At 42.9% G+C, this 14,160-nt stretch overlaps 1 pseudogene; it reads left to right on the top strand.

Annotated features, from left to right (window-relative positions):
* Positions 1-6,281: 6,281 nt before the first annotated feature.
* On the top strand, positions 6,282-7,594 carry LOC108797784 (annotated as a pseudogene).
* Positions 7,595-14,160: the final 6,566 nt, after the last annotated feature.

The following is a 14,160-nucleotide window of genomic DNA, read 5'->3' as shown; positions in this document are numbered from 1 at the left end:
ATTGTGCCACTTTATAGATCACTGGTTTGGCCTCATCTAGAGTATGTGGTCCAGTTTTGGGCACCAGTAAACAGAGGGGATGTCCTTGAACTAGAAAGAGTCCAGAGGGGAGCAATCAAACTCATAAAGGGGATGGAGGACCTGAGCTATGAGAACAGGCTACTAAAATTAAACATGTTCTCCTTGGAAGTAAGGAGATTAAGGGGGGACATGATTTTCATGTATAAAATGTTTACCGGGGATAGTAACATTAGCAGCAAACTTTTTACAATTAACTCGATGACACGGACGAGAGGCCACCACTTAAATTGGTGGAGAAAAAATTTCAGCACAAGGGGCGAAGGGGTTTCTTCTCAGTTAGATCAGTCAAGGTCTGGAACTCGCTGCCACATGCTGTGATTTCGGCTGAGAGTGTGGAATCGGTCAAGAGGCGATTGGACGATTTCCTCATGGACCGCAATATACAGGGGTACACGTACTCTTAAGAATGAGAACACACAGGGACCTATACATACTACACACCAATAGGACCATACACAAATAGGTTGGACTTGATGGACATATGTCTTTATTCAACCTCAAATACTATGTAACTATGAAATAGCCAATAGGAATCTAGCAATGCATTCCTATGTTCATTTTGTTTTGTTTTTATTCTGACTGCAGCAGCTGCCAGAATACTAAAAAAAACAAACCTGCAGATAGCAAAGAAGCTATTGCTTCCGTGCTATCTGCCATCATTTCAGGGGGGTGCTCTCCCCCCCACCCCTGTGGATGGGGGGGGGGGCGGGGCAGAGGGCACCTCCCTGAAATGAGAAGGGCACCTCCCTGAAATTGCTTCTTTCAGATTGGGATTCCCGATATATAATGTGTCACAGCGACCGGTTTTGGGTTGGATCTCAGCTGCGGACGTGACTGGGAGTGGTATGAGAGGAGGTGGTTCAGTCAGCGGCTTCCGTTACACTCGGTGCGGCGGGATACCGAGGGCATCATATACCACCTAGGGACGAGGGTTTGGACAGGACCAATATTGGCTAGAGTGGCTCAATGCCGCTATGGGTTGGAATGGAGGTACTGGGAGGAGCTGGCTGGGGAGATATCAGTGTATTCACCTCTATTGCTATGTTGCAAGCATGTGCAACACTACTGGACAACTACTCCTAGTTGTATCACAATTAATAACATGCATGCGTCAGCAATTGGCTCAGGTACCCCTTAATTGGATCACATTAATGACATGCATGCATCAGCAATTCAGGTCAGAGTTCTCCTTAAATTGTATCACATTAATGACATGCAGGCATCAGCAATTTAGGTCAGAGTTCTCCTTAAATTGTATCACATGAATGACATGCAGGCATCAGCAATTTAGGTCAGAGTTCTCCTTAAATTGTATCACATTAATGACATGCAGGCATCAGCAATTTAGGTCAGAGTTCTCCTTAAGTTGTATCACATTAATGACATGGAGGCATCACAAAGCAATGTTTGAAGCAAGCAGCTGAAGCAACAGGTTGTTTGCCTGCAGATAACCTGGTACTTGCGGTTTAGGAGTTGTTTAGCATGTAGGGGAGAAGGAGAGCCGCCTGATAGGAACTGCTCTGCTGAATCCGGGTTCCGATGGTGAGGGTAGCCAGCGGGGGTTCGTCTCAGGGCTGTAAGGCGACAGACTGCTCGGGTATCACAGCGTTGCGGGGTTCGCTGTTCATCACTCGACGTATCAGATTAAGAGAACGCCGAGTGATCGGAACAGCTGAGTATTTACATGCGGGGCCGCGCCTCGTGGGCGGAGCGCGGCGTGACGTCACCATAGGGACGGCACGCCGCGGGAGAGAGGAGACGCGCCGGCCGAATCCATGACATATAGTGAGAATTAGCTTAAAATGGCAGCCCATTAAGGACACTTCCACTCGCTTACTTCCTTTTAAAGTTTTCTTTGCCTACTTTTATTGATTCAAACTCAAAAACAAGTCCACACCAGTTTTTCCTTGCAAGGGTTTCCAAACATAAAGTACCCACAGTACTGGCAGCGAAAACACAGATAAAGCTTCTTGGCTTTTACTTTCAGCGTTTTGCCTCTGACCCACTGGTCCTCCTTGTTTGTTTCCAAGACTAGTCCCAACTGTTTCTCTCACAGTTGCACAGGCTGGTCCTCACCACAAAAGTGTATTGCCACACAGGGTGAATCCAGGGTGGAGCCCTCCAGACCCATGCACAGAGACCTCCCCTGTCTCCCAGGTGGAACCACTCACTTAGAAGTTTGGGATAACTTATGGAGGTCCTAATGAGCCAGCTTTCTTCAGCTGGGCTTGTTACTTGTAAGCCTCCAGCACTCTCAACACTTCTCCCTAGAGTAAGAACTTCAGCACTACACCTAAAACTGGGCCATACAAATCTGTCATCCTGGCTATACCCAGACATCCCCATCTGCCTGCTGCCACTATCTATCTATCTACAGGGCGGCCATCAGGGGGGTATGGCCGATACTCATAAAAGGGGCCCGGACCGCCTGGGGGGCCCGCACGGGACCCTTACATGGGTATCGGCCGACGGTGACAGGCAAGGAGGCGGTTGAACCCCTGCAGCACCGGAGGAGGCGTGGCCCCAGCAGCACCGGCCACAGCATTGCCGATCCAGTGGATTCGGAGGAGGCTGGGGCCCCATCAGTGCCGCCGCTGTTCTGATTTCGGACCGGCGGGAAGTGAGATCAAGTCACTTCCGGCGGCACGAGAGGCCAGGTGTACAGGCACCAGCAGCAGGAGCAGGTCAGAGGAGCTGGGAGGGAGGGAGGAATATGCAGCCCTGACCAGCATGCTCATACTCTAGCAGTCCACGGAAACCTCTTAAGTTAGGCTCTGATCAAATTAAAAGTGATCGCCAAGGGGGAAAGCCAAGTGGTCTAGTGTTTTGTTGAGGCAGGTCAAGCTTTTATCCTACTCCTTGGTGTCCCATTGTCTCAAGTTGACAGGATCAATTCAAATTGTAAAACTAGACTTATTGGAGGATAAGAGTCTTCCAACAGGGTTCTTCAGACAACAGAGAAAACATTCTATCCAAATATGACATTCTTTGGTTCAGGATGAGTCCAAATATGACATTCTTTGGTTGTGGCTAAGGTTGGCGAGCCTGTTACAACTGTTATCGTCTATGTCCCTATCCAGTGATAGTGTTAATAATAGATTCCTATGTGCGAATCACTTCAACTACCTCTTCGTCCAAGGTCAGTGACAGTCCATTGGTGGAAAAAAGTCTCCAGCATCTTGGAGTTCATAGAGCCTTTCAAATCCAAAGAACCTCCATATTAGTTTTTACTATCACAAATTTTTATTAAGGTTTTTGGACAAGACAACAAAATGAAATACACATAGCATCTCGCAGGATACGCACTGTTACACAGTCATGTAGGGTCATATCACTGCATAATGATAGCTATTATGACAAATCAGATATATTAGATGCTCACATAGGGACAGAAACAAAGGTACATTGCACATTATGAGCTCAAAAAAAATAATATATAGAGACCAATAAGGGGGAAAGGGTAAAAGTACAGGAAGGAGGAAGAATAGAAAAAGATCAGGGAGGTATCCAGGACACTGCAAGTGGAGATCGGTATTGTAACAGGAACTCTCGGCTAAGGAGACTCAGAAATGTGTAGGTATTGCATCCATGGTTCCCATACCCGTTCGAATTTACTTTGGGTATCTCTGAGGATGCTACTCAGTTTCTCGTGTACCAAAAAGCAAAAAGCAGTGGCAACAAGGGGCATCCCTGCCGGGTGCCAGTAAATATACCAAAGGGTACTGAGAGATAGCCTTGGATACGAATCTGTGCTGACGAATTAGAGTACAGGGTGAGCATTAGTCTAAGTAAGGAGGGGCCAAAATCCCAGCGCTTTAGTGGCGTAAACATATAAGGCCATGAAACCGAATCAAATGCCTTCTGCAAATCCACGGATAGTAGTAGGCCCTCTTGTCGGTGTCCACCATCCCAATTAGACTGCAAAAGAGAAATAATGTCAATCGCCCTCCTAATCTGGTCTGTGTCATTCTCCCTATTAAAAAAGCCCACTTGGTCTGCATGTATATATGAAGCTAAAAAAGTGTTTAGTCGATTAGCTAAAATTTTTGTCAAGAGTTTGAGGTCATTGTTTATTAAGGATATAGGTCTATAATTGGATATTTCACCCGGGTCCTTGTTCGGTTTAGGTATAACACTAATAAAGGCTCGATTCAGATCCGGGTCCAGGGGCACCCCAGCAGGAAGAGCAGTGAAAAAGGATTCCAAATGGGGAACCAAAGTATCAGCAAATTATTTATAGTACAGTGCGGAGAAACCATCTGGGCCCGGAGCCAAGGAGCACTTAGCTTGCTTTATGGCTAGTCTAATTTCAGCCGGTGAAATTGGCTTCTCCATGATTTGGCAGTGATCCGGGGTCAGGGAAGGGAGAAGGAGTCCCTTAAAAAAATATTCCAGCTTGGAGGGGGAGGTCGTGGGTGGTCTCTCATATAAAGTTGAAAGAAAGCCATGAAACTCTCAAAGTACATTTTTGGGATTCAAGGAGTATGTACCAGATTTACAACTAATTCTAGGGGCTGAGTGTGTACGAGGAGTCGGGGAGAGTTTGTGTGCAAGCAAGGTGCCAATTTTATCCCTATGTGAGTAGAATTTATTGTCAGTCCAATGCAAGCTCTTTTCAGCACGCGTAGTAAGGAGCATGTTGAGTTCTAAGCGGGTGGTTTCCAGGCTGCGCTGTAGAGCAAGCGTTGGAGTGCGTTTATGGTCACAGCATAATTTTTGGAGAGTAACATCCAGTTCGGTTATGCACTTTAGAGCCTGTTTTTTAAATTTGGAGGCATAGGCTATAAGCCAGCCTCTGATGGTCGCATTGTGTGCTGCCCAGATCGTTATGGGAGACACAGTAGGTGTGACATTGAGTTGAAAGTAAGAAGTGAGTTGAGACTCCAACATGGAGCACAGGGTCGGATCACTCGAGCGATTTGTTCAGCCTCCAACAAAATTACCTGTCAGGGTCCCTCATATGTGACATCGATATGATAACCATAGAGTGATCCGACCAGGATATTTATCTAATGAAGGTGGCTGTCCATTTTCTAAGGATCAAAGGACAAGGTGTTGACCTAGGCCAAGGAATGACCTGCAGAACGATGGTGCCCCCTGCTGGAGAACTACAGTGCATGTGGACAAATATGAAGGACGATGCCGATTGATCAAAAGACCTATAAGGGACATACGGAATTCTGGGTAAAGGGGTGTCGATGTATGTGTATGAATGGGTCCGGTTTACTATAAAAGTCAGTGCTCAGACATATTGCTCTCTCTCTCTCTGAGCCCAGCCAAAGCATAGGAACCAGAGGACAGACTTGCTGCGTAAAGTATTCTCTTGATTGTCTTATTGTACTTGTGTATCTATTTTTATCTTTTATTATGTTTGGTTATATGTCTGTATAAATAAATAAGACCATTGCTTATTTTAACCATTGTATTGTTATCATCATTGGAAGCAGAGAATAGCATGTTAGCTTATTTTATTTGCCAAGGCAAATGTAGATATTACATTTGGCACCCCAGAAGCAGGAACTTAGAAAATTCTACGTAGAACCCAAACCCTAATTTATTTTGTCTTGAGTTCCTAAAAGCTAAAGAAGTTGAAACCTCTACAAGAGACACAGATCTGAAGACATCAATCTCTACAGTGGACAAGATTTGCGCTGGTCGTGAGTTTGGAATCCTGTCTGAGGGAAACTGAAAGTTCTGTTAAACACTCCATCAGTGAGTGGACGCGCATATCTGGTGAGTAAAAGTTTCTTATCTTGGGCTGGTGTATGTGTTACATTTTTTTGTATTGCATACGTTTTAGGCCTGTTTAGCTGTTCAGTTTGTGTCGGCAGTAAAGGGCTGATCACCCTTTGTTAACTGATGTACCCTGTAGATCTATAGGATAAAACCAGACATCTTTGAGGAGAAAGTGGGAAAATATATTGTTTTTTTTCACGTGAAAGGAAAGTAGCTTTCTGCTCCAATAGGAGATCCCTCTGGCCTAAGATCTGTAGTCCTAGTAAGGATTAGTGTGTGGGGGTAATAGTCAGTGGTGTTAAGGAGACGTGTAAATCTCCTTGGTGGACTATAAAGTCCAGGTTGACTTGGAACAACAGTGTGTGTATCTGTCTGTAACTGCTTGTAATTGCGTTTTCATTGTCAAGAACTGGTGTGCAGGTACTAGTTAGACAACTTTCATTGGGTCCTTCATTAGCATGACAATGGAAGTAGTTGGGGATTTTCTTAAAAAGCATGCTTCTGCTAGCTTCAGAACATGTGCAGATGATGATTTGACCCATCAGTTTAATGATTTGTTAAAGCAATGTGATCTTCACAATGATACAGTGAAGACTAAACCAACATCTAAAAAAGGAAAAAAAAGCGAGAATGGCGAATGTTTTAAGCATGTTGTTGCGAATGAGAGAAATTGCAGAATAGAAAGAGCTTCAGTGGTACACTGAAAAAGCAAAGCTAAGAGAACAGATAGAGAATGTTAGCAAGAATATTTCTGCAGTGGCTGCGAATGTGGATTCAAAGTGTGGTGAATGTGATGAGCTGAGAGATGAGGTGGATCAACTGATTGAGCAAAATTGTGCTTTGGAGGATAGATGGAATGAGTGTGAAGAGCGATGTAAGCTGAGGGAACAATCTATAGCCTCGATAGAGCAGAAGGAGGCTGCAAATGAGAAGGTAATTTCAATGCTGAAGGAAGAATTGCGAGTCCAGAGCGCAGCTGGTCCAGAAAGATCAGGACATTTTGTGTTTAAAATCACGGTCCATGGGGAAAAGGTACAGCCATTGTTGTTCTGATACCTGTGGGGCACAGGAGCAAAGAGACAGGATAACGGGCGAGGAGTATCCAGTGTATTCTACTGATGACCCTGAAGTATCTCCTAACCCCAGTACATCTCTTTTCACTCTTGAATCACAAAGGATTGGGCAAAGACTAGAAACTTTACGTAGTAACACTAACACCCAATTCGCAGCACTCTCTATACAGGATCGTACAAATCTGTGCCAGATATTGGGGAAATTTGACATTATATTGCAGTATAATTTGGGCAAAAGGGATGCTTGTGCACTCCTTCACGCATGGCTCCCGTTGCAGCTGTGTGAAAAACTGCAGCCGCCAGTCAGTATTCACAAAGGACTATCTCCTGAGATTAACTCAAATTGGGGAAACTCAGCGGATAGAATGAAGGAATTGCAACGCATAATGGGGGGAAGAGATACTAGAGGTACAAATGCCCTAGAAAATGCCAAATTTGGGAGGGGTGATGACCCAGTCCTGTTTTGTAGTGAGTATTTCTCCGTGTATAGGGCCACATACAGTTGTCCTAATATGTCTCCTGATGACAGCAGTTTTTTGTACTCTAGGGCTATTAAATGCATGTTTGTGGATTACCATACGAAAATTCCACTAAGGAATGCCAGTACATATCAAACGTTTATAAATATATTAAAAGATTGGATTCAGGAGACCAATCAAGACAATAGGCCTCACATGAGAATCTCTGAAATTATTAGGAATTAGGCAAAGGCTAGATTTGGATGTAGATGCTGTAGGTGTGGAAATATAGGACAGTTAATGAAAGACTGTAAAATGGCGAGAGGATCCACGAGATAAAAAGGTTCCTTATAGGAAAGAACAGCAGAAACCGGGATCTGATAAGGCTAAAGTAAAACAGAACAACGTTGCCTGATGTTACATTATATGGTCCTCTTTAAAAGAACTACAAAATATAGAAAAACTGATGACAAACATCCCGGAGGAATTTAGAATCCCACCTCCAACCAATCCTTACTGTAAGCCATAGGGATGTCAGGCCCTGGTTTTATCCCTAATATGTCATCTTCAAGGGGACAAAGGAGGCAGACCACGTATACAGGGTGCGGTAGGGGGCCATCGCACAAACATACTTTTGGATACAGGAGCAGCCATCAGTTTAACTAATATAAACCTAGAGAAGAATCCTACTGGCAAAGAGGTTTTGGCGGACAGCTAGTACCCTCTGAGGAATCAGTGCATGTGCCAATTGACATTGGGAGGTTATGTGTGGAACACTCGCTGTTTCTTTCCCCGACACATGAAGGTACTATTTTGGGCTCTGATTTGATGAGGGCACATGGGCTTATTGTAGATCTCTGTAATTGGGTGCTGTGGAAAGGGTCTAGGTACAAAGGCACGGTGCACATGATTATGGACAGTTGTGAAATTGCATCAGTTAAGACCGATAACATTCTGAATCCACAGGCATTATTGCAAGCAACATGACAAAGTGTGGGCAACATCTAAGGCTCAATGCGGCAAAGTATCACACATGATTGTTAAAATTGAGGGACCAGATCCCCCACCGCAAAAGCAATATAAAATTCCACCCGAGTCGATCCCGTACATAGAACGTACAGTGGAAAATTTATTGGCCCAAAATGTCATTAAACAATGCCAGTCAAAAACAAACGCAGCCCTCTGGCCAGTAAAAAAGGAGGGGGGCTGGAGGCCCACTTTAGAATTTTGTGCGCTGGACAAATGTACCCCATCAATTACAAATGTAGTCGCTAAAATGCCAGATATGATGACAGCGCTTAAGCCCTCTGCAAAAGTTTATTTATCTATAGATATATCGAATGGCTATTTTTCAATTCCCATACATGAGGATAGCCAATACAAATTTGCATTCACATTTCAGGGAAAACAGTACGCATTTTGCAGGTTGCCACAGGGGTTCAAATCCAGTTCAACATACGTCCACAACTGTATGGTTGACATTATGAAGCCGTTTTCTGAGCCAGACTGTATCATTCAGTATGTGGACGATGTTCTTTTGCAAACAGAACATGTGGACGATGTTCTTTTGCAAACAGAAGCATCATAGGGTGTCCACCTGATACTTGATAGGAGTCAAGTGGACACCCTATGATGCTGAGGGAAGGCTAAGCCATGCTTGGCAGCGGAGCAAAACAAGGATGATACCTGGAAAAACATCAAAAGGCAACTTAGAGAAAAAGTGGCAGATGCTCCCCAAAATTATGCAATACAGGATAATCTCTTGCTAAGAGAGACTGGTGAAGGGCTAAGATTTGTTGTGACCTTACAACATCAAAGAGACTTAGTCAGGGAAAATCATAGACTGACAGGCCACATGGGTGTACAAGGCACATTGGAAATTGTCCAGGCCAAATACTGGTGGGAAAAGATGAATGTCACAGTTCCATAGGTGGTGCAGGAATGTTTAATTTGTGCGCAAATGAACCCCAGACCCAAAGGACAGAGACCTGTTTTAGCAAGAGTACCTTTATCTGAAGGACCCTGGGAGAACCTGCAGATTGACTTTGTGGGTCCATTACCTAGTTCCCCTGGGGGGTACAGGTATCTGTTGGCGGTAGTTGATGTTTTTTCAAAGTGGGTGGAAGCTCTACCTCTGAGAAAAGATTCAGCTGCAGGCACAGCAAAAGCTTTGTGGACCGAGGTATTGTCAAGATGGGGGTTCCCCAGAATCCTGGAATCAAATAGGGGGAGTCACTTCACAGGCAGAGTCATGAGGAGCATCTGTGAACTGCTGGGAGTAGAACAAAGGTTCCACGTACCATACCACCCACAATCTTCAGGTATCGTGGAGAGGATGAACAGGACACTGAAAGAGAGACTAAAGAAGATGGTATTACAATCAGGAAATAATTGGCTGGCCCACCTGCCTTCAATCCTGATGGCTATAAGGGGATCTACGGCAAAAGGTACATCATTAACCCCATATCAGGAACAGGTACAGAGGTATTTGCACTTTGCTGCAAATAACTTGGCACCTAAAGAGAAAATTCAGCCGGACAAGCCTCCTACTAATTTGAAGGTTGGAGACAAGGTTATGGTAAAAAACTTTGTTTCCAAATCTCCGTGGGATGCGAACTGGATAGGACCTTTCATAGTTACTATGACCCTCAGTGATCAAGTAGTAAAAGTGAAGCGTCTCCTTGGCAACAAGAGTGAAAAATGCATGAGAAAGAGGGAGGTAGAAAAGTGGGTTCATGCAGATCAGTGTAAAAGATACTGCTGATAAGAATTTGATTCCTCTCTTGTTCTTTTTTTTCCCAGAGTCCTATTGGAGCGAGAGATTGGCGAGTCAAGGTCTCTGGAACATGAATGGAATGATGATAAACATCTTATTGGCCATCTATCTGGGCCATACCACCTGGCAAATTTATGCGGACGATTATTCAGGGGACTATGTGGAAGGGGAGAAGCTTGAACCGAATTATTTGTCAACATCCATTGCCTCAACAATCATGGAGTTAGTAGATCTGGAGGAAAAGCAAGGGAAGAATGATAGCAGGAAAAGGAAGGTTAGGCTTATACTGGAAGGTCCTAGGCTACCGGAAACCTATCAATGGGGTCGCCAAGGAAACGTTCCGTATAAAGTGACTTTTGCTTTTGGACGAGTTAACCCGAATGTAACAGTTGGGAGAAGTGCAGATAAGCAGGGCTTGCATAGCATAATACCGGGATCTCTCCAAACGTTTGTGGATGCAACAATATACATGAATACTTTTTTGTTTAATATATTTTTTATTTCACTTTAATTTCATACATTTCGCATATTTCATTCTATAGAAAATTTAATACTCTACTTTAAAAAAAAAAGAGAGAAAAATAGGATAATCCGTCATCTATATATAACTAGCTCATTCGTCTACTCTCGTCCACTTACATCCAATTCCCATTATTTTTAATTCTTCTTTACCCGATTCTAGTATTTGCCACGTCTGTATATATGGAGTATTTTCTGTATTTAATAATGTGATTGCTTGCATACCTGGTGGGAATTGTGGGTTGCCTAGGATGGGAGTCAAGGGTCCAGGCCTAGATGAGAGGTTATAGTTAGCAAGTGTCTTGTCCCAGACTTGTAGTGCCGCTTGTACTAGAAGAGGTAGTGTAGATGCCTGAGGTCTATATCCATTGCATCAACAATCATGGAGTTAGTAGATCTCCAGGGAAAGCAAGGGAAGAATGATAGCAGGAAAAGGAAGGTTAGGCTTATACTGGAAGGTCCTAGGCTACCGGAAACCTATCAATGGGGTCGCCAAGGAAACGTTCCGTATAAAGTGACTTTTGCTTTTGGACGAGTTAACCCGAATGTAACAGTTGGGAGAAGTGCAGATAAGCAGGGCTTGCATAGCATAATACCGGGATCTCTCCAAACGTTTGTGGATGCAACAATATACATGAATACTTTTTTGTTTAATATATTTTTTATTTCACTTTAATTTCATACATTTCGCATATTTCATTCTATAGAAAATTTAATACTCTACTTTAAAAAAAAAAGAGAGAAAAATAGGATAATCCGTCATCTATATATAACTAGCTCATTCGTCTACTCTCGTCCACTTACATCCAATTCCCATTATTTTTAATTCTTCTTTACCCGATTCTAGTATTTGCCACGTCTGTATATATGGAGTATTTTCTGTATTTAATAATGTGATTGCTTGCATACCTGGTGGGAATTGTGGGTTGCCTAGGATGGGAGTCAAGGGTCCAGGCCTAGATGAGAGGTTATAGTTAGCAAGTGTCTTGTCCCAGACTTGTAGTGCCGCTTGTACTAGAAGAGGTAGTGTAGATGCCTGAGGTCTACAGTCCACTGATATCCAAGGGAGATTCCTCAGTGGCACTGGAGAAACATCTACTTCCAGTTTTACTACCCCTTTGTCTTGACCCCTATGTATCCAGTCCACTATTTTGGATATTAGGATCGCTTTATGATAAAGTGCAAAGTCTGGGATCCCCAGGCCTCCTCTGTTTTGATCTCATCAGGACCTTTGCACTTATTCTAGGGGTTTTATTTGCCCAGACAAATTTCATTGCTACTGATTTTATTTTCTTAAAAAAGGCTACTGGTAAGAGGATGGGGATCGTCTGAAATCTATATAGTATTTTTGGGAGGATATCCATTTTTAAGATATTTACCCTCCCTATCCAAGACATTCTTAAACTATTCCATGAGTAGAATTGAGCAAAGATATTATCTATCCAATCTCTGTAATTAATAGCATACAGTGTGTTAAGTTCTCTCGGAATATTAAGTCCCAGGTAGACTATATATTTAGCCTGCCATCTAAATGGGTAATTATTCTTTATACTAGTTATTACTTTATCCTTTAATGATATGTTTAAAATTCTGATTTAGATAGATTTATTTGAAAGTTACTCAAGTCCCCATAGTTCTTTAGTTCTTTAAGAATATTAGGTATTGATATTATTGGAGATGATATTAAGAGGGGTAAATCATCCGCATATAATGCTATTTTATGTTGTTGTGTTAGGGTGGATATTCCTGAAATCGAGGGGTTTTTCCTAATAGTCGCCGCTAGTTGTTCCATTACTACAACATATAATAAGGGTGAGAGGGGGCATCCCTGTCGAGTGCCATTTTTTATTGAGAAAGGATCAGATAGTTCCCCATTCACTCAGACCCTTGCATGTGGATGTGTATATAATGCCATCACTTTAGACAAGAAGAATTCTCCCACTCCCATTTTCGCTATTGATTCTCTGAGAAATGTCCAGTTTACTCTGTCGAATGCTTTTTCAGCATCGACAGACAATAGGTATAGCGGGACTTCTCTCTTTTGCGCTAGTTCTATTAAATCAATGACCCTAGTGGTACTGTCTCTAGCTTCCCTTCCCTGCACAAAGGTGGATAATTTTTGGCAGTATCTTTTTTAACCTGCTAGCCAGGACTTTTGCAAATATTTTTAAGTCTGAGTTTATAAGAGAAATTGGGCGATAATGTCCACTTTCTGACAGATCTTTTCCAGGTTTCGGGAGCACAGATATATGTGCCTCCCAATGGGCTATCCTCTGTGACTGAATTACATACTTTTGTGAAAAAAGGGCCTAGTAGGCCTTCAAACTGTTTATAGAATCTAGCTGTAAACCCATCTGGGCCAGGAGCCTTATCGTTTTTTAGTGTGGAGAACGCCTCTTTTATTTCTTTTTCTAGGAATGGTGAACTCAACATTTCTCCATCCTCATTTTTTTTTTTTTTTTTACTTTGACTGCTATCACATGGGGGGGCTTAAAGCCCCCCCATGTGATAGCAGATGGTGGTGACAGGTACTCTTTAAGGTGATGCTGGGGGTCCAAAAGACCCCCAGTGTCACCTTTACACTGGAAATAAACTATTGAAGTGCAGATCGACAGGTAAGTCGCCAGGATCGCTTCTGTTGTAAAGCCGACAGTCGGCTCTACAAGTTTAAACAGAGTCCCGGCGGCAAAAGTCACCGGGAGTCCGTTTAAACAGCCCCGATGCTGGCGACGTACACTGTACGTCGTCAGTCACGAAGGGCTTAAACCCATTCCAAATTTTTGAAATCTGGAAATTGCCCTTATACAAAACTTGTGTTGACCCTTATTTGGTGCATATATATTCGCTAGTGAATAGATTTGATTCATGTAGAAAAATTTCAAAAATATATATCTCCTTTTTCATCTATAATTGTGTCTTTTACCTCTAATCGTGTATTTTTGTGAATCCCTATTGATACCCCCTTTGCTTTCTTATCCGGATCAGTGCTATGAATCCATGTTGTGTAGTTTTTATCTTTAATAACCGGATTTACCCCTGTTTTAAAATGTGTCTCCTGCAAACATAAAATATTCACTCTTTTCTTGTGAAAGTGATACAAACAAAACTTGGGATCGTTTTTCTGGCACATTGAATCCTCTCACATTAATGTTACCGCTGTTAACCTATACATTTAAATTCTACTTGTTGCTCCGGATACATTGTACATAAGACCTGTATATTACATTCATACTTCCAAACATTACTTTCAATATAACATTCATCTCCATTTATACCTTTTTTTTATAATCTTGCTTGTAGGACATTCTCCTTAATCCCCTACATGTACCACGCAAGATAGTCCTATTCGATGGACCAATATGAGATTGTAAGGGCCAAATGGCAAAACGCCAAACACTCGGTCTCCCACAAGCCCGTATCCTTTACTCCTTATCTATTATTCTAACCTTATCTACATATTTCCATAAGTTTTATTTCCTTGTTAAAGTTGCCCCTCTACCCTCCCCTCTCCCCCCTC

This window comes from Nanorana parkeri, unplaced genomic scaffold (assembly GCF_000935625.1).
Source record: "Nanorana parkeri isolate BGI_ZX_2015 unplaced genomic scaffold, ASM93562v1 scaffold1336, whole genome shotgun sequence".
Classification (NCBI taxonomy): Eukaryota; Metazoa; Chordata; class Amphibia; order Anura; family Dicroglossidae; genus Nanorana; species Nanorana parkeri.
The sequence above is the reverse complement of the archived record's forward strand: the minus strand, read 5'-3'. Positions and strand labels throughout refer to the sequence as shown.